The following is a 20,761-nucleotide window of genomic DNA, read 5'->3' on the forward strand; positions in this document are numbered from 1 at the left end:
TATGTCAGGTTCTGATTAACTGTAAATCTACCAGCCCCAGATGATAGCAGGTGATAGGCAAATCTTGGAACCCATCATAAATTTGTGAAGAAATTAATGTCAGAGATTACATAAATTCAGGATTTGGCTGTCACAATCTTGTCAAAACGCCCACCTCATATTCAAAAGAGGAAAACTGGCATCTGAGGAAAAGTAACTCCACATTCTCTAGAAATAAATAAGAAGCAGACAAGCCATTTTCACCTTTCAGCTGCCACCTCTAAGCTGCCTCCCTGCCCCTTCAGTTATTTTGATGACAAGTTGGTGTTCAAAGTAAACAGAAATTGTACGACAAGTCCTACGATGCCTCAAGACAAACAAATGTATCATAAACTAGGGTTTGGAGAACTTGTGGTCTTCCAGGTGTTCTTGGACTCCAGCTCCCACCAGCTCCAGCCAGCATGGCCAGGGATGATAGGAATTGTAGTTTCCCTACCCCCTGACATAAGCTTTCATTTGCATGCTTCCTAGCATCTCGGGGAGTTTGAAAAGGAAGAGGTGAGTGGTCAGAAAGCCACTAGGCCTCTTTGTATGAATGCATGTTTACTAAAGGACTCCCTCCAAAGGGGGGGATCACTAAATTTCCCACCACCTTCATTGGAAAGAAAGGTACATAAAAGTGGAGGGAGGATCTTTCTCCAACCATAAAGGAAAGGGTAAAAGGACCCCTGACCGTTAGGTTCAGTCGTGGCCGACTCTGGGTTGCGGCACTCATCTCACTTTATTGGCTGAGGGAGCCGGCGTACAGTTTACGGATCATGTGGCCAGCATGACTAAGCCGCTTCTGGCGAACCAAAGAAGTGCACAGAAATGCCGTTTACCTTCCCACCAGAGCAGTACCAATTTATCTACATGAACTCTGATGTGCTTTTGAACTGCTAGGTTGGCAGGAGCAGGGACCAAGCAACGGGAGCTCACCCCGTTGCAGGGATTCAAACCGCCGACCTTCTGATCAGCAAGCCCTAGGCTCTGTGATTTAACCCACAGCGCCACCTGCATCCCCTTTCTCCAACCATAGTTAATGTTTTATCCTTAGGTGGGGCATACTGTACTCTACTGGCATGGTTGGGGCAAGGCAGGGGGAGATTAGTGTGGTGCAAACACACCAGTAGAGTCAATCTACTCCATCTGCCAATACATTTGCACTGCGCCAATATGCTTGCTGCCTTGCCGCCCACTCCCTCCTGGTAACCAATAGCAGCCCTCCTTCCAGAAACCCAGTGTGGCAGCTCCATTCCATTGAATGAGCCGCTTCTGGTCCTTACGAATTCTAAGCAGTAACCTTGGGTGTTAAGGCCATCACATACAGTACTTCCCAAAATTTCACAGGACTAGGGAAGAAAAGGTACAGAAGCCTGTCCTTTCATCTTCCAGATACTCGGGATGTTTGAGTTTATTCCAGGTCATCATTTTCTTCATTTAATGGCTGATGTCCAAAGTGGTTGCCATGAAAACAGCTGCCAGGGCAATCTTTCTGACTCAACTATTTTGAATAAAAAGGCACATTTTTTGGTATGTTTTTGGGGAAGATTTGTTGCTTACATGGCTTCCCCCCTTTAAAGCACGGCTTGCAAATATTAAATTATTCATTGGGAAATGAAATTTTGCATCTCCTTCACTCTCCACTACACTTCAGGTGGTTACATGTGATGTTCTAATTAGAACTGATCCCCATCAGAATGTGTGGGTGGGAATGTACATCAAAGCTCCTCCAGAATCAGAGTCTTTTCTTTGCCACCTCCGGACCTGCGCCAAGTTTACTGTACAGCTTCTGCAGTAGCCCCGACAACAAAAATAACATTGAAAGTTCAGTCGCACAATGGATTTGTTGCATGCTTTCTGTATTTCGGTTTGCTAAGAACCCTGAGATCATACCCTCCAACATTTCTCTGATGAAAATAGGGATGTCCTAAAAACAAGAGGGACATTCTGGGATCAAATCAGAAACCAGGGTGGCTTCTGTAAATCAGAGTCTGTCCTGGAAAACAGGGGCACTTGGAAGGTCTGTGATGTGGGATTCATGAACTTCCTGCCCTGGGAGAATACCATTCCCCGTCTTGAAGGAAAAAGCTGGTTTGCCAAAACCTCCTTCCCCAAAAGAAAATGAGAGTTGGGTCTTCCAGGGGAGGACTGTGACATAGCATGTGAGTGCTTTGCCCAGTGGGGAAGAGAAGGAGACCAGGCTATTTAAGTCGACTCTGCCCCACACTCTTCCCTCTTTTTCTTTTGGCCCCTACACTTCTGCCCATTTCTGTATGAGCTTTCCTACTTGCTCTTTTTGGGGACCAGGTAGATTTCTTTTTTAGGGGGGGCTGATTGGCCCTTAGAACTCCTCCCCTTCCCTTCTACTCCTCCCCTTCCCTTCTACCCTGATTGGCCCTTAGAACTCCTCCCCTTCCCTTCTACGCCTCCCCTTCCCTTCTACCCTGATTGGCCCTTAGAACTCCTCCCCTCCCCTTCTACTCCATACTATTGGGTGTTGTCTGTGTAACTGGAGCATTTCTAGGTCTGCGTCCTTTTTACATATTTTTGCTCATAATTTTGTGCTCCATTAACCAGTGGGTTTATTAAAAGAAAAATCCTTCCCCTGAACTCATCCATCCCATGGATCATTTTCACGTGAAGTGTCAATCATCTGACAGCACAGTGGTGTCAGGTGACCAAAATATTCTTCCCTTGTGGGTGCAGAAGAATATCTTTCACAACTGTGGCTTGGATGCAAGCCAGCAATTCAAAGGAAGAATGGGGAGCACACTCTAAATGCACTTCTGATTTTTCCTTTCCATTAAATAGCTGTTGTCATTTTAATTATGCAAATCAGTTCTTGGAGACTTCTAACTAAATAGGTGCTCGGGAATAGTGCTACCTTTGGAGTGAGATTTAACCACCTAATAACTGACTAGGGTGTGTTTTAAAAGTCAGGTTCCTTGTATAGATGGAAATAAAATGTTAGGCAGTTCAAGATACTTATGAACAGTGTATTCATATAAATAAAAGACTCTGGAAGGTGAATGTGAAATAAAAGCATTGCAAAATGTTAATATGTACTTAGTACGTTGGTGCTTTTATAGAATTGCATTATTTGCCAGAAGCAGGAGACAAACAGGAGTAAAGAGCCATAAAGGCAAACTCATTCCCCAACAAAAGCTTTGATAAGTCAAGGGAACAGTCAACTGATTATGTCTTGGTTGACTTGAACTTTGAGAACTATATATACCCAAAGTACTTTATACTGAAAGGTATTGGAAGGCTTCAGTAGAGAGAAATATTTAATAGCAGAGCCTGTTGATAAATTGGAAATGATAGATCCCTTCCAACCATGATTGATCAAATGATCAGTAACTTCATAGAAGCAAAATAGAGGGCAGACCTGGGGAAATCCTACCCTTTGGGGGGTCCAGAAAGAGCTGGAAAAGAGGTACCTCGGGTTACAGACTCTTCAGGTAACAGACTCCGCTAACCCAGAAATAGTACGTCGGGTTAAGAACTTTGCTTCAGGATGAGAACAGAAATCGCACGGTGGCAGGTCCCGTTAGCTAAAGTGGTACCTCAGGTTAAGAACAGTTTCAGGTTAAGAATGGACTTCCAGAACGAATTAAGTTCTTAACCCGAGGTACCATTGTATTTTGATCTTATGTCCATGATATGCCCTCTTCTATTCTTCTTACCATGTTGGAACTGTACACAGTCGACAGACTGTCGTACACAGCAGCAGGCTGTCTGCATGCACTCAGCTGTGAGCCTGTACCTCTGTGTGCTCAGCTGTGGAATGGATTATAAGTCCTGGATTTGAAAGATAGAAAGTGAAGCAAGTTTAAAAGTGAGGCCTCAGAATAATAATAATAATACAAAAAAGATAAGTAACACAGGCATAATGGAAATGACATTCGGAAGATTTTAAGTGATGCCGCTGGATTTCCCCCTAGACATGTTTGAAATACCACTGAATGCAGAAGACACGGGGATTTTACTCTTGCAGCTGCAGCTGGTTTATATGAATTATATGAATTTCTTTTTATGCCACCCTATTCCCCCGCTCTCTGTCTTCCTTCCCACCCAGCAGGCTGCCTGGGGAGGGACAGATTGCCTAATTTCAAAATCTCTCTACAAGCAATAGCAGATGACCATGTGAAGCCCAGTGGTGTTATATACATTTACACTGGAGTAATTGCCATAGAACTCTCATCTGAGCACATATGTATAGAGTTACCTGGTTAGTGTATTCACCATACACTAGATTGTGGCCTTTATGGGGGATAAAGGGCTGATGGGTGTAAAAACCTGTTTAAAAGCTGTTGTGTTGCATCTGTAAACATGCAACAGTTGTGTGTGTCTCTCCACCCCACCCCACCCCACCCCGCATAAATACACAGTTGCCTTCTGTCCTACAGAACTAGTTACATTTATTTCCACATATTGCATTTAGAATCAGAGTGGAAACTGCTACTAAATGAAGACTGGATAGCACAGCAGCAGCCTGCCTAGCTTGTGCTTAATGTATAGGTAGAACACTTTATTTGCCTAATTGGAAAGTAAATTATAAATGATGGCAATGGGAAGTGTCAATTAGAGAACCACTCAAAGACAGCTTCATATTTTAGCATGTTAAACTACTATTCCCTCTAAGAGTAAACTGAGCTGATGAGTGTCGACAGCCTGTAGACAAAGGAACAAGAGAGGTGTCAGTGGACTTGAGGAAGGCCAAAGGGTGGAATTCAACATACGATTAAGGAGATTGTTCCATTAGTGCAAGCATTCCTGCTTTCCTTATGGATTGATCTCCCCTTTCCTTAGGATTTGGAAGTGGCATAAATTTATAGGGCGAAATGTAGGAGCAAAAGTCCACCAATACAGAAAACTTTGTGATTACACAGTACAAGTGTCTTGTCAAGGAGGAGAGAAATAGAAAAGTGGGGGGAAGTGGGATAGATTGAGGTGCCCTGGAGAAAGGTATAACTGAGGAGCCCTCCCAAAACAGTACAGTGGTACCTCAGGTTACATACGCTTCAGGTTACATACGCTTCAGGTTACAGACTCCGCTAACCCAGAAATATTACCTCAGGTTAAGAACTTTGCTTCAGGATGAGAACAGAAATCATGCTCCGGCAGCGCAGCAGCAGCAGCAGGAGGCCCCATTAGCTAAAGTGGTGCTTCAGGTTAAGAACAGTTTCAGGTTAAGAATGGACCTCCGGAATGAATTAAGTACTTAACCTGAGGTACCACTGTATAAGTCTTTAGATTAAATAAATGCAACCAGCTTCTGCCGTATAAACAACAGAAACACACTGTCCATATGGGAGGTCTCCACAACGGGCGGTTTATTCTGGTAGCTGTAGATCGACTCAGTCTCCTGACTCCCCTTCCATAAAAACAAAAATAGCCACTATAAAAGCAACCACCAGGGTCTTCCTTGGCGAATGACCTGCAGGTAAGGTGCAATTTTAGGCACGTCATTGTAAAGGCAGAGAAGAATAATGTCTGCAGTCGGAGGCATTGTGATTCCCCACTGCCCCATTGTAGCTGATCACCCAGTAGAGCAGCCAAGTCACTGTTCTATTTAAAACCAGCCTGCCTGCTCATCCAGGTGGTCTGCTGGAGAATAAAAAACACCTTTGAAAAGATCTCTGGCTGTGCATTTCCCCTGCCTGACTTGTGTGACTCTTTTGGACGGTGGCCAGTAATTCTACCTGGGCTTCAAGAAGCAGAGCACCTATAACTACTGCTTTGTCTTGCTGTGGGGGCTTATCCAGGAAACTGTCAGATTCTGTTTCCCTGATAGCTTTGACAGTTGCTGGTGGAAGAGCAAGGCAATTTGGCAGAGAAAGCCCTTGCAAAGATGAACCTGGAGACAGATAAGGTGGGCACTAAAAGCTAAAATAATCGCCTGAGCCATCAAGCTATTAAATTGCTGAAATGCTGAAATCATCCCTTGTCATGATGGACATTGTTGTCATAGTGGACACAGTAAAACAAGGAAACATCCCTCCTATTGGGGAGATGGGGATCTACAAGTGTAAATGCAACTTGGTCTCTCTGTCACACAACATTGTATTTCTTTACTTCATAACATTTATATACCACTTGATTGTTTTTTAAAAAAACCAAAGCAGTTTACAATATTTTGAATCGAAAGCAATTGCAGGGGGTTGGACAAGATGACCCTCAGGGTCCCTTCCAACTCTGAATTTCTATTATTTTTATTCTATTCTATGTTATCTTAAAGGCAAAAAAGGGAAACAGAGTGTGGCGATCACATAGGGTCCCCGGACGTTTAACGGTCTATTGATCCCTGTGCCACCACTGTGCTCGCTTCCCCGCTGCCACCAACCCGTTACTCTCAGGTAAAACTCTGAGTCCAGACAGTTGTTAAAATTGAATCAAATAAACAAGTTTATTTTATAAGCATTAACAAGTTTATGGTTTCTCAGATAATATTCCTGTCAGTTTCTTAATTTTAGTTTCTTTACCGGCTTATACCTTTCTAATACCTTCTGACTGATTATATCAACTGTTTGACTGACTCCTCTTAACAGATTCTCTCACTCTCTCACATCAGACTAGCCCAACCCACAGACTTATCCTCTCTGACTCTTCTTTAACTCCAGACTGACCACCCTAACTCTAACTCCTCCCCTTGGTACAGATAGGTAGCCGTGTTGGTCTGCCATAGTCAAAACAAAAAAAATTCCTTCCAGTAGCACCTTAAAGACCAACTAAGTTAGTTCTTGGTATGAGCTTTCGTGTGCAGATACACTTAGGTATCTGAAGAAGTGTGCATGCACACGAAAGCTCATACCAAGAACTAACTTAGTTGGTCTTTAAGGTGCTACTGGAAGGAATTTTTTTTGTTCCTCCCCTTGGGTTCCCATTGGTTAGTCATTTTACAATTAGTTAACCCTTTCCTTATGAACCCAGTATGATGTCACACACCTAGGAGGGCAAACGCCACACAGAGCAATAAAATGATCATTGTATACTATACAGTGTATAGCATGGGTAGGCAAACTAAGGCCCGGGGGCCAGATCCGGCCCAATCGCCTTCTAAGTCCAGCACGCGGACATTAAAATCAGCGTGTTTTTACATGAGCAGATTGTGTCCTTTTATTTAAAATGTATCTCTGGGTTATTTGTGGGGCATAGGAATTTCTTCAATTTCCCCCCCAAAATATAGTCCGGCTCCCCACAAGGTCTGGGGGACAGTGCTGAAAAAGTTTGCTGACCCTTGGTGTATAGCTTTCCTTCCAAATAGAATCCCTACTACAAAGTCGTCATCACCCAGTCCAAGTATTTAGAGGCTTCTCAAAATATTTCAGAGAAATAAATAACCTATTTTGTGCAACCCTCCTAATGTGGATACACAAAATATTAATGATGATGAAGTGAAACATCTTGATTTGTCAGGCTTTACTACACAAAGCAGACTGTAGCCATATTCAGCCTTGCTGACTGCATGACAGAAGTGCTTAGAGCCATTTGGCACAGAGTCAACATTGCATTATCACATTTTAGGAAGGAAATATGAACTTTCCTATGTATTGGAAACATTGCAATTTAAGAATGTCAAGTTTCTGCTGTGACTGCTCTTTACATATTCACAGTGACTTTCACCGCTCAATGTCACTATCTATAGTTTACAGGAAAACTCTGTATTATTAGCACCATAGAGTGGATGTTGCATGTCAATTTATGTGCTGTAGAGAAATCTTAAAATTAAGGTCTGTTGAGCTGGAAGCTTGTTGAAGACCATCATGCAGGACCAAGTAGACCATTAGGAAGAATGAAGTGGGTGCCTCGGGGGTTTGTGGAAGGGCAGTGATGGCATTCCCCTCCCCAACCCGCCATTCCTTCTGAGCCTATGGTTCTCCCATTCTGCTGAGGACAGAACTGTGTGTGCCACATAGGAATTGTGGTGAATAATCAGCTGAGTTTTCATTTAAAGGAAAATCTCTGAATTTTGCACTTTCCAAAACAGTGGGTGGAATTCAATGTCTCATTACTTTGAGCACTCTGTCTGTGCAAGCATATCAGCTCACCGGGTGGAACAATCCCCCTCACCTGTCTTACATACTGTTTAGGGGGTTCTTTCAACATGCACACACCCCAGCCAATTTCAGGGGGCATGGGGCGGAGAGAGGGGGAAATCCCATTGCACACGCAGAAGCCTTTGTGCATGGCCTCCACCGACATGGTTCATTCAGTGACCCCCACTCAATGTGTAAACTGAAATAGAGGCATCCTTAAAATATCTGGATTTTTCAGTGCAGTCCTCCTACCAATGTTAACAAAAAATGCATTATATTAGGGGAAATTGCTTGCAAAAAAAATTGTGTAAAATTTAAAGACCCACCTGCAGATAAAATTATGGTTATTAGAGAAGTTAGCAACAAAATACTGGTGAATTTTCATTTTTAAAAAATTGCAAATTGTTACAGATAGGTGGAGAACTGAGTTGAAGATTGGAAAAATGAGAAACTGAAAGATCCCAAATTGACAGATCCATCCATCTCTAAAGCCCGTCCTATATCAATTTTGGGTATCCCTCTCCCTCCCTCCTTCTCTCTCTCTCTCTCTCTCTCTCTCTCTCCTTTTTTGGCATTGTTGTCTTCTACCAGGTTAAACTGTCTGTCCATTCAGCTAAGCGGTCTACTTTGGCTGGAGTTGTGGTGACTTTATGCATGTACTCCACCACTGAGCTATGGCCCCTTGCTAAATAATAGTTCAGAATAATACTGTTGTTACTTCAGGGTTTCTAAAAGTGGTTTTTTTGGGGGGGGGAGGTATGCGTTAGTAGTGCTGATTTTCAAAATCCTTTTTTTATAACTCCCCACCGCAACTTCATTCTCTAAGACAGTGTTTCCCAACCTTGGGCCTCCAGATGTTTTTGGCCTACAACTCCCATCATCCCTAGCTAGCAAGACCAGTGGTCAGGGATGATGGGAATTGTAGTTCAAAAACAGCTGGAGGCCCAAGGTTGGGAAACACTGCTCTAAGAGACGTTGTCTGTTTTTGTGATTTTTTTTAAGTGAATGGTCTATAATATATACTATGAGTCAATTGCTGGAGGCCCCAGGCCAAATTCACTGATATTTACTGACAAGTCAGTTGAATGAGAGTGGTGTTGAAGTGCTAGTCCATTATCCCTCCATCACTTCACCAAAGTTGCATTCAGAGAGCACTTTATTTGTATCCTCACCTAATAATCTCCACCTTTTATGTGATCTTTCACACAGTGGAAAAGCCATTTGTGGAAAACTCACAGAATCTAGAGGAAGTTTAGCACCCAATTCCATGTTTGCTTCCAGAAAAAAATCCATTTGCAACCCAGAAAATCACAGGAGCTTTGCACTGGTGAAATTTGAGGTTGCATTCCAGCATGTAGTTCTTTCGTCTCCTGTAAAATTTAGCAAGGGGCAGCAGACACAACATTTAGAGGGTAGTATATCGATTACAAAGCCACAGTTCCACAATAGAGCAGGTAATACAATTTAAAAGGCTCTGAGATAGAAGTGCTAACATTATAATCAGGAAAACTAACACAGTAATTCCCATGTCTGAATGTACCCAGTGTTCCTCCCCCCAAAAAAACCAGCTGCTGACCCAAGGAGTCTTTGTGATTTACTCTTCCCATCTTATATAAAGAACTGGGAGATATGCTGCCAGAACCAAAACAAATGTTTAGAGCTAGGAAGGCCATTTGTGATTGGCTTATGGTCTGGAGCCAAGCTGGGATGGGGAAGAAGTGGAAACAAGTGTTACAGCTGGGATGCAAAAGGGAAGTCAGAGCAGAGCAGAAGGCATGAAGACTCGCCCAGGAAAGTGATGACGGATCAGAAATCAAAGCTGCAGAAAACACAACTGGGATGAAGAATAAACAGCAGATGGTGGCTTTTGAAAAGACAAAGTGTTAGAGAACAAGCTTGCGATTAATAGAGTGCTCATTTAGGGAATAAGCCATATTTGGCCCACTAGAAGCTACCAGGTGTGAGCAAGGAAACAACCTCTAGGAAAGTCATCGTATAGCAAGGCAGGGCTCAGCTGTTGCAACTGGGTAGCTCCTCAGGGAAGACAACTTGACTGAAAGCTGGCTGAGCTATGCATGTGATTCCTGGCTGATTGATGTCATTTCTTCAGTGATGGCTTCTGTCCGAGTTAGATTGTGGAACAACATACATCTGTTTCCTCCTTTCAGGCAGGATCGAGGCTTTGATATATATTTTCAACTAGTTCTAGGTTGCTCTGTAGTAAGGTTGCCATATTTCAGAAGGTGAAAATCCAGACACATCCTTTGGGTGCAAAAGCTGGGCATCCAGGCTGCCCGTGTTACACATTGCATTACATGCAAACTAAGGGACGGCAAATATCCTACCATAACTACAGAGGGTGTGTGAAGTGGCCACATTATTCTGTAGAAACACAAACGTACTGTGGTACCTCGGGTTATGTAAGCTTCAGGTTACAGACTCCGCTAACCCAGAAATAGTACCTCGGGTTAAGAACTTTGCTTCAGGATGAGAACAGAAATTGCACAGCAGCAGCGGTGGCGGCACGGCAGCAGTGGGAGGCCCATTAGCTAAAGTGGTGCTTCAGCTTAAGAACAGTTTCAGGTTAAGAACGGACCTCTGGAATGAATTAAGTATGTAACCAGAGGTACCACTGTATTACTATGTATTTACTTAAAGAGTTTCAGCAAAACTGAAAGTACTCCTATGACGCGTACAGATGACAGGACAATGCACAATGATTGGGAAAACAGTAATAGCATTGTAATTGAGTAGCTTTCAGTGCCATTAGATGTTTTTAAAGCTATCAGGCCATTTTTCCAGCTCATTAAATTTATTTAGACATGATTAAATGTTTCAGAATCACAGCTTGCATATGGCAAGCCTATGGCGCTATATATGCTGCAATGCCGTTGACAGCTGACACATCATTGCTTGCTTGTATCCTGCATTCTTTGTGTGGCCCCAGGCACCCAGCAAGTTGTTTGATGCTCTCGTGTGTCTGCCGTTTTTAAAACAAATACACACATTTGCATTTTTTTCTTGGAGGCTATTTGCATTCCTGTAGCCCAAATTGCCATTTTTTAAAAGAAACAAAAACCCTTCACATCATCCCACCCCAGAATGACTATTAAAATCAGAACCTTGTTCCATAGCCAGCACTGTACTAATTGAGCAGGATGACATACTGTAGTCAAATACTCCCAAGTGTCAACATCACTCCTTAATTGCTTTTTGAGATTGTTGCTGATTAATGAATATTAATTGGTATAGCAAACACACAAGCAAGAAATTACTCCAAGCATTCAGTATGGAGTGTGTAGCAGAGTTCTTCCAATTGGGTCCCCAGGCTATGTAGTGCTAAAAAGCAAAATCCATCAACATGCTTCCTACGTTTTTAGGGTCCCTTGAAATGTCTGCTGTAGGGTTGCCATATTTATTTATAATTTCCCCCCCCCCAAGGTTGTTGAGCTTCTTTTTTATGAGCATTTTGGCAAAATGAAGTTTTTGAGATATATATATTTTTTAGGAAAATCACCCAAAATGACACTGCCAACATGGGTTGCCAGACATCTGGATTTCCCCAGACATTTTAGTTTAATTTTGGGTGTATAGCAACCCTAGTCTACTGATATTTTCACCAGAGCAGGGAAATTCAAATTTCCCTCAAATTTCACTTTAGGCAAAATTTGGTGGTAAGGCTATTAAAAAATTCTTTCCTCCTCTTAATTTATTCCTTTGGCATTATTGGTGGTATCCTTTTTCCACATGAGCCCTGGTAGAAATGAATGCACTAATTGCATAGGGGCATAGGGGAAGAAAACTTCCCTCTTGATTTCTATACAGCTAGGAGAAATGCAGCAATCCCCCCTCCCCCCCCCCCCGGCGAAATAGGGAGACTGACGTGCTCTTCATTCACCTTGGGGCAAATGCATTTTAACAAGTGAGAAAAATAATTTTCACTTAACTTAATCAGCAATGTATCACCATGATTCATGACTCTCAGTGCTCTTTTAATAGTGTGAAAGGCAAGATCAGGTTTCTCTCAGATCTTCTGGGAGCAAGATTAAAGTTGAATGGGTGATACATTTAGATAGTTAAACAGGTCCTGAAGAAGGATGTCACTGGTTCGATCTTGTTATGTTTTAATTTTTAAGAGTGGTGCTGTGGTCTAAACCACTGATTGCCAATCAGAAGGTCAGCTGTTTGAATCCCCGCGATAGGGTGAGCTCCTGTTGCTCTGTCCCAGTTCCTGCCAACCTAGCAGTTCAAAAGCACACCAGGGCAAGTAGATAAATAGGTACCACTACGGCAGGAAGGTGAACGGCATTTCTGTGTGCTCTGGTTTCCATCACAGTGTTCCGCTGTGCAAGAAGCGGTTTAGTCCTGCTGGCCACATGACCCGGGAGCTGTCTGTGGGCAAATGCCGGCTCCCTCAGCCTGAAAGCAAGATGAGTGCTGCAACCCCATAGTTGCCTTTGACAGGACTTAACCGTCCAGGGGTCCTTTACCTTTTTCTTTTTAACTATTTAATTTATAAAAGATACTTTAACATAATACAGTGAATAGACTCTAAGGCACCTCCCCTATCTTTTAAAATGTTTGTGAAGCCTCTATAACTAAGATGTTGTGATCTATGGAAATTTTATTTATTTACTGGAACTGATGGGAGGTTCCATTTAAATGCAAATAGAAGCTTAGGAGGGGCACTTTTGGTGAAGAGCATGGCAGAGAAAGAATTATATGTCCCTTTCCCAATAATAATAATAATAATAATAATAATAATAATTTATTTCTACTCCGCCCATCCGGCTGAGTTTCCCCAGCCACACTGGGTGGCTCCCAATCGAGTGTTAAAAACAATACAGCATTAAATATTAAAAACTTTTAAAAATAAGATAGCTGCTTATTTCCTTGACATCTGCAATTTATAGAAACAAAAAAGTGCATGTGATTGTAATTACTAGTTACCTATCCTTCACTGAGGGTCTGAGGGTGGGTTACAACAATTAAATCACAACATTAATATTAGAACACAATATTACACAATAGTATTAATCATCGAAACAACTTAAAATTACAAAAATAAGGTGGTTCCTAAAAATATACAGTGGTAACTCGGGTTAAGTATTTAATTTGTTCCGGAGGTCCGTTCTTAACCTGAAACTGTTCTTAACCTGAAGCACTACTTTAGCTAATGGGGCTTCCTGCTGCTGCTGCGCCGCCGGAGCACAATTTCTGTTCTCATCCTGAGGCAAAGTTCTTAACCTGAAGCACTATTTCTGGGTTGGCGGAGTCTGTAACCTGAAGCGTATGTAACCTGAAGCGTATGTAACCCGAGGAACCACTGTACACCTCAAACATCAAAAGCCAAAAATTGCATCCACAGTCACTCGCACTCACAGAAGCTCTTTCCATCAGTCCTGAATCAAGAACAAAAGGGAGAGTGCGGCGCACTGGCAAAGTAAGAGGGGGGCAGGGGAAACAAACTGCCCCTGGCACCATGATCCTGGTGGGGTGTCATCGCAGCTGCCCTCTCCCTATGCTGGGCACCACATCCCCACAGGCAGCACACCACATCCCAAGGACGCGCACCAACCCCGCTCCCGCCTGCTCTCCACCCCCGTGTCAGAGCATGAAGCTACGAGACTGGTGGGACATGTTTGATGTAGAAGTGGCTCAACCAGAATGAAGTCATATAAATATAAAAACGACCCCATCATTCAACTGAAAGCTTTCTGAAATTTTTTTTATTTAATACTTGTATACCCTGCTTTCCCCCGCAAGTCTTAAATATGCTTACGGGGGCGGGGGGGGGGAATAAAACCTAGTATATACAGATACAGATACAGATACACATAGATATAGATATAGATTAAATCACAACTTTGATGAAAACATCAGAGAGCACAACATTAGGACAACATTTGTAGTGCAAAGTTTCCTGAAACAGAACTGTTTTAACCTGGTGTCTGCAAATTAGCAGGGATGGCGTCTGCCTGATTTCTAATAATAATAATAATAATAATTTATTATTTATACCCCGCCCATCTGGCTGGGCCTCCCCAGCCACTCTGGGCGGCTTCCATAAAAACCAAAAATACAGTAAAATCAACCGTTAAAAACTTCCCTGAACAGGGCTGCCTTAAGATGTCTTCTGAATGTCAGGTAGTTGTTTATTGCTTTGACATCTGGTGGGAGGGCGTTCCACAGGCGGGCGCCTCTACCGAGAAGGCCCTCTGCCTGGTTCCCTGTAGCTTTGCTTCTCGCAATGAGGGAACCGCCAGAAGGCCCCCGGCGCTGGACCTCAGCGTCCGGGCAGAATGATGGGGGTGGAGACGCTCCTTCAGGTATACTCAGTATAGCTGAGGTTTAGCCAGGCACCTAAGGCCAAGGCCTAAAACGTGGGGGTTTTGGGGAAAGAATGAGGACAAGTAAAGACTGCTGAAGCCTGACAGTTGGCAGAAGCATTAGAGAGACAAGAGCAACACAAACATACTCATTTAAAGGTGATCAAGAGGATAATCCAGAACAAGAGGCAGAAGCTAATAATTAAAATATTTGCAACTCTCTCTCTCTCTCTTTTCTTTTAATTAAAACAATTTCAATTAATGAGCAGGACTTGAATAGCTGTGCCAAAAGAAAAAAAGAATAAGAATAAGCTTAAGAAATAAAAAGGGGATTTGAGTCTGTTACAAAGAAACTCGTTAGGGGGGGGGGAAGATGAATATTTGAGCCAAAAAATTGAACCAAATGAGGGGTTTTCTCTATTGGGCAGAAGAAAGAAAACGAGGGTACTAATTTATTTAGAATACGTTTATCACAATTTATCCAAGGGGGCAGGTATCAATGATAAAGTGATAAAAGTTTCAATATAATATAGAATGACAAAGTTATATGCATGTATTAATATGTATCCCTGTTTCTTTCTCAGAAATGAAAAAAGGGCTGCGTGATTTTCCTGAGTTTGAGTGGAGGGAACATAGGAGCCAACTCCAAGGGGCTGAGGGGTCTTTGCCCCCCGGATAAAATATTTGAGGGAGTGAGCCCCCCCCAAGGTTAATGGACATTGCCATTCAAATGGTACGCATGTACAGCATCAGGTGATTGACTATGTAGGTGTGGGGCTTACCTGCCCCCTCCATTTTATTCAAGTTGGCACCCCGGGAGACAATGTAAACAGTGTAATTCATTATTAAGTCACAAGCCTGCATTCTAAGACCCCTACTAAAAACTTTAGATTAGGTTTTTAGAATAATATACATTCATTAACATATGACCCCATTAAATCCCATTAGAACCCTATTATATCAGGTCATACATTTTATTCCATACCTCTTGAATCCTACGGATATGTGATTGTACAAATCTTTTCTAACCATTCTCCATGGTTAGGTGTCATTGGTTAGGTACCATTGTTCTTCTTGACTAGAAAGCAATGGCACCAGAATAAATGTCTCTTGCAAGAAGAATTTACGTTCCCTCAAATTCCAAAGTTAATTGATGATTCCCCCCCCCCCGCCACCTCGATCCCACAGGAATTATGAGCTGGGTTTTAATCTGCAGAGAGTGGATGGGAGCACAGGGTTTGCATGACAGCCAAGCAGCCTTATTATTATGAATTCATGATTATTTGTGCTCATGGTGCAATTGGGACAGTCATACGTAACCCCACTTTCAATACCATTTGGCCTGCAAAGGTTTTAAGGCCTTAAAACCTTTGCAGGCCAAATGGTATTCATTTCCAATCAGTGCTTGTCCCATAATTTCCTGTTGAGACCCCATAACCGTGTCTATCACAATTCTTCTGCTTCCTTGTGCTATGCTAAAGCCCCTGTGGACAGAAATAATGTGGTAACATTGAGGAAGCATGGTAGAACAAACTAATGCAGAATAAACCCAGTGCTAAAGCATTATTATTGTGTCGATAAGAAGTTGCAGAATATACCCACCATAAAACACCAGACAATAAAACATCATACTTGCAAAATGAAGACTCAGAATAGTTATAACCTTGACAGGAAAAACTGGACGGTGAACATTTAAAAAATGAAAATGTTTCAAAACTGAAAATAAGGCAGGCCACATTTGGGTGAACGAAAAGAAAGTTCTTAAAGAAGTGGCTAATTATGCCTCAATCTTTGAAGATATAACAAACTAGCTTGTAGTTGATATATATCAGACTTTAGATAGTTCTGCGCAGCTTGAATTTGGTAAGATTAATTGATTTTTGAAAGATTGCCCATTTCAAAGTTGTCTGTGGAGAACATAGAGAGATTGGAAGCTACACTCCTTTTCAAATAGAAGAGAGAAAGAAAATTATTAACCATCTTAAGAACAACAAAGCTCACAGTGGAAGGGACTCTCAGTAGACTGGTGTAAGATCTTTGCAAATCAGCTTATTTCTTTAATGATCAACAAAACTCTCATTTTGAAGACGAACCCCTCCCCATCTTTGGCAGGTGGCAAGGATTATCTTAATCCCTAAATATCATCAAAAGCTTAATTCTGTAGAATCATATTGCTCATAGCTCATTTGTATTACCAATCACCAAAAACTGAAGCTGTTGCAAATTGTTATAGCCTCTACTCCTACACAGACACACAGTTGCAGCCCCATGTCACATTTTGTGTATTGGGGGGTGTCTCTAACCATGGTGATGATGTACAGAGGACTACTGTAGAGAAGAGAGCAGGAAGTGTCCGAACTGGAAGTGTCCATCCATCCAAGTCAATATTGGTCTAATAATCTGCTTAAATATGAGTCACTAGTAGAATAAAAAATAGTGGACTTTTGAAGGCATTTAGGGCAAAATGTATCCCAGGCATTTTTCTAGTACAGTGGTACCTCAGGTTAAGTACTTAATTTGTCCCGGAGGTCCGTACTTAACCTGAAACTGTTCTTAACCTGGAGCACCACTTTAGCTAATGGGGCATCCTGCTGCTGCCGCACAGCCGGAGCACGATTTCTGTTCTCATCCTGAAGCAAAGTTCTTAAACTGAAGCACTATTTCTGTAACCTGAAGCGTATGTAACCTGAAGCGTATGTAACCCAAGGTATCACTGTAACTTGATCTAATAAAACGTATCATCTTGGATCATATCATCTGGTTGCTGGTTCCACCAGCAGAAGTTCTTTCATGATATATTGAATCCAAGCCAGCCTGTTTTTAATAATACAATAGTACCTCAGGTTACAGACGCTTCAGGTTGCAGACTCCACTAAACCCAGAAATAGTAACCTCGGGTTAAGAACTTTGCTTCAGGATGAGAACAGAATTGTGCTCTGGTGGCGCGGTGGCAGTGGGAGGCCCCATTAGCTAAAGTGGTACCTCAGGTTAAGAACAGACCTCCAGAATTAATAAAGTTCTTAATCCAAGGTACCACTGTATAGGATTTGCCTCTGGGTTGCCTGTATGGGCAAACGTCAGGCTTCCTGGATCTTTCTGGAACTGCAAGATCTACAAAGCAGAAGCAGGTCTAGAAGACATACAGTTAGACCACTGTGCACATCCTGATTCCAGGAATTTGTTTTCAGAACTTATGTGAGGTCACAGTTCTTTCACAGAAAGGTCCACACTTCAGCCACATTCACCATGCATTTAAAGCACTATGATACCAATCATGACTTCCCCCAAAGAATTCTGACAACTCTAGTTTGTTAAGAGTACTGAGAGTTGCTAGGAAACCTCACAGAGGTACAATTCCTAGAGTGGTTTAGCAATCAGTCTCTCTTCCCAGCATAGCAAAACAGATTTGGAACTGATTTCTAAACTTACTGGCAAAGTTTTGATCCTGGTGAATAATTTAGAGGGCCCGTAAAAGACCACCTCAAACAAGAAGGGAGCTTTTAAGCCCTCCCAAAAAAATCTTCACTGACTTGAATCAAAATCAGAGCCAGAGGAGAGAACTATTGGCTTCTTCCCCCTGTTCCCCAGCCTTCACATTCCCAGTAGATCCTCCACTAGCTTCTCAAAACTCCTTGCTATTCCTTGGCAAGGGGCAGAAATTCTGGGGTACACAGTGGTAACATGTAAAGTGGAGAAGAGAAAGGCTTGTCTCTTCTCTCCCTCTTCAACAGGGGTGCCAACTTGAATAAAATATTATGGGAGCCCAGTTAAGCCCTGCCCCATGTAATCAATCACATGACACAGTGCACACAAGCCTTTTGAATGGCAGTGCCCATCAACTTTGGGGGGGGGGCCTTAAATATTTTATTGGGGAGTCAAAGCCCCCATAGCCTCTAGGAGTTGGCTCCTATGCTCTTCATTGTCCTGGTGTGCAGAGCACCAGTATACGAGGACTCAAGGCCCATGGAAAATGTAATTCTCTTAAGGGCTACTACAGTTATTTCAACAAAGTGCCTTGCAGTCTAGTTTAATCCAATCCAACCTCAGTCCAAAGAATCAAAGTTAAAAAGATGGACAGCTCCCGACCAGAGGGAATCTGAATTACTATGAAAATCTTCCTAATTTTGTTTGAGAGATTCCAATTCTTCTTCCATTGACATCAATAATAATTTTGCAAATGGTAGATATGTAAGTCGGATGAGGCACTTTATCCTAGCCTGCTACTCAATTACTAGGAGCTTTGCTGTTTCCATTATATTCCTTACTCCATTTGCTTGTTTCTCCGATGTCAGACTGATGGATCTTAAATTGCTTCGTCCTTTCTCTACCCCCACTCCCCTTCTGTTCTGCTTTCAGTCACTTTCCCTCACCGTGTAAGAATTATAGTTTAATTTATTTTAACCAGGAAAGTTCTCATCTCATTTATTTCCTGTAGCTTCTGCGATGGCTGTTGTATCAGTATTTGTTTTTCAGCCCCAAGATGCCTCTCACCTCCTTGCATCATTTATTAGGCTAAGATGGTTCTTGCTGACTCAGGAAGGAGTTTGTCATGGGAGACTAATATGTTGTCCTTCCCAAGGAGATTAAGGATTTGAAGTAGCTTTTAACAGCAGAGGGAGTGAGGGGGGTAGGGGGAAATTCACCATTCTGAACAGATCAAGGATCGTTTCCTGCATGCTGATATTGAAACATCTCCCACCCCCTAAGTATGAGAGAACTAAAACAATGAAAATACTGAAATATTTGTTCCATTCTCTTTTATTATTATTATTATTATTATTATTATTATTATTATTATTATTATTATTAGAATTTATTGTACGACACACATATACAGATTAAACATAAAAATAATACATAATCAACACTAAAACTTACAAAACAAACAACAAAGAAATACAACTAAAACATTGTTACTTACAAAAAATTATACAAACAAATTAACATCAATATATATACCATACTTCATTTCTTCTTTCCTTCCATTTGACTTCCTTCATCCTCAACACGGTTCTCTTTCCGTTTTTGGTAAACTGTTTCCTTAATTCCTTATTACCTCTTTTTCTTTCTATTTTTGACTTACATACCTTAATTTATTTTGCAGAAGTTAATCGAAAGAAGTCCAAGTATTAATTTGAGGGCACAGCTTTTTAAGATATTCTCTATATTTTCCCCAGTCTTTTTGAAATTTTTGTTTGGGCTGATCCCTGATAGCTTCTGTCAATCTGGCCAATTCGATACAATCCAATAACTTATCTTGCCTTATTTTTTTGTCGGTGTTATTTCTTTTTCCCAATTTTTGGCAGTTAATGTTCTCGCGGCTCCTATAGCATAAAATAATTTTTTTTTGTTTTGTTTTCTCTGGCTATATCTGTATCAAGTATCCCCAATAAATTTGTTCCATTCTCATTCTGGAGCATGATCAACTCCAACAGTTGCATTAGTTTTGGGAGGAATGAAAAACTAAACTGAATGGGGCCGATTTAGTTCAGTTTAGCCCCAGCCTAAAACAAAGACCACAAGCAGCAAATGGATACAACTGGGTACTGTTTTCAGTAGCCAATTTATCTCTGTTCATCACTCTTTTAGAAGTGGGTGAGCTTACCTTTAAGTGGTTGTCTGCAGAGCTGATTTCAACAACGGCTCCCGGCAGGTCCTATGCCTGAGTGTCCTGGGGCATTTAGCGGGGGTGTGGCAGCCCTCAGTGGAAGGAAGGATTAGATTCAGCTCACATTTTTAGGCAATTTTACTTTCACTTTCTGAAATGAGACCGTATTTTTCCATGTATAAGACTATGTTTTTCCCCAATTTATTTAAGTTTAAAATTGGGGGTTGTCTTATACACGGAATGTTTAAATTATGTATTATTTGGGCTCAAAAAATAGAGGTCCTTATCTTATATTTATTTACAGCTATTAGCCCATAAAATATGTACAAACATAAAAGCACAGAAGCATAAAAACCAATACATCGAACGACAGAAGAGGAACACCACGATGCAAGAGTGGGACATTGAGCAGTGACAAATAACAGCTTGGGGCCCGGAAAGATCCGAGGGACGGTTCACAGAGAAAGGAGAACTGGAGACGAGATCCGTCATGCACTCTCACCATAACTGTCCGATTAGTTTTTGTTGTTGTTTTTTGGTGGTTTTTGTGTGTGAGATAACCGCATTCAGGAATCTCGCCACCTGCAGAGTTACAGAAGGATCTGTATCCTGCAAGAGCAGTGCGGCATGTGACTCAACAGGCCTGCCAACCAAGCGCAGTAAAGCAGGACCCAGGAATTTAGTCCTGGCTATGCTATGTAAGGGACAGTTGAACATTATGTGTGGAAGAGATTCAACTGTTTTCCCGTCACACTCGCATAGCG

General features: G+C 41.9%; 1 protein-coding gene across 2 annotated transcripts in view; it reads left to right on the forward strand.

Annotated features, from left to right (window-relative positions):
* Window positions 1–20,761, forward strand: part of GABRG3 (gamma-aminobutyric acid type A receptor subunit gamma3) — a 300,100-nt gene that overhangs the window by 204,541 nt on the left and 74,798 nt on the right. The window lies entirely within an intron of this gene.

This window comes from Podarcis melisellensis (assembly GCF_964234715.1).
Source record: "Podarcis melisellensis genome assembly, chromosome: 4".
NCBI classification, from domain to species: domain Eukaryota; kingdom Metazoa; phylum Chordata; class Lepidosauria; order Squamata; family Lacertidae; genus Podarcis; species Podarcis melisellensis.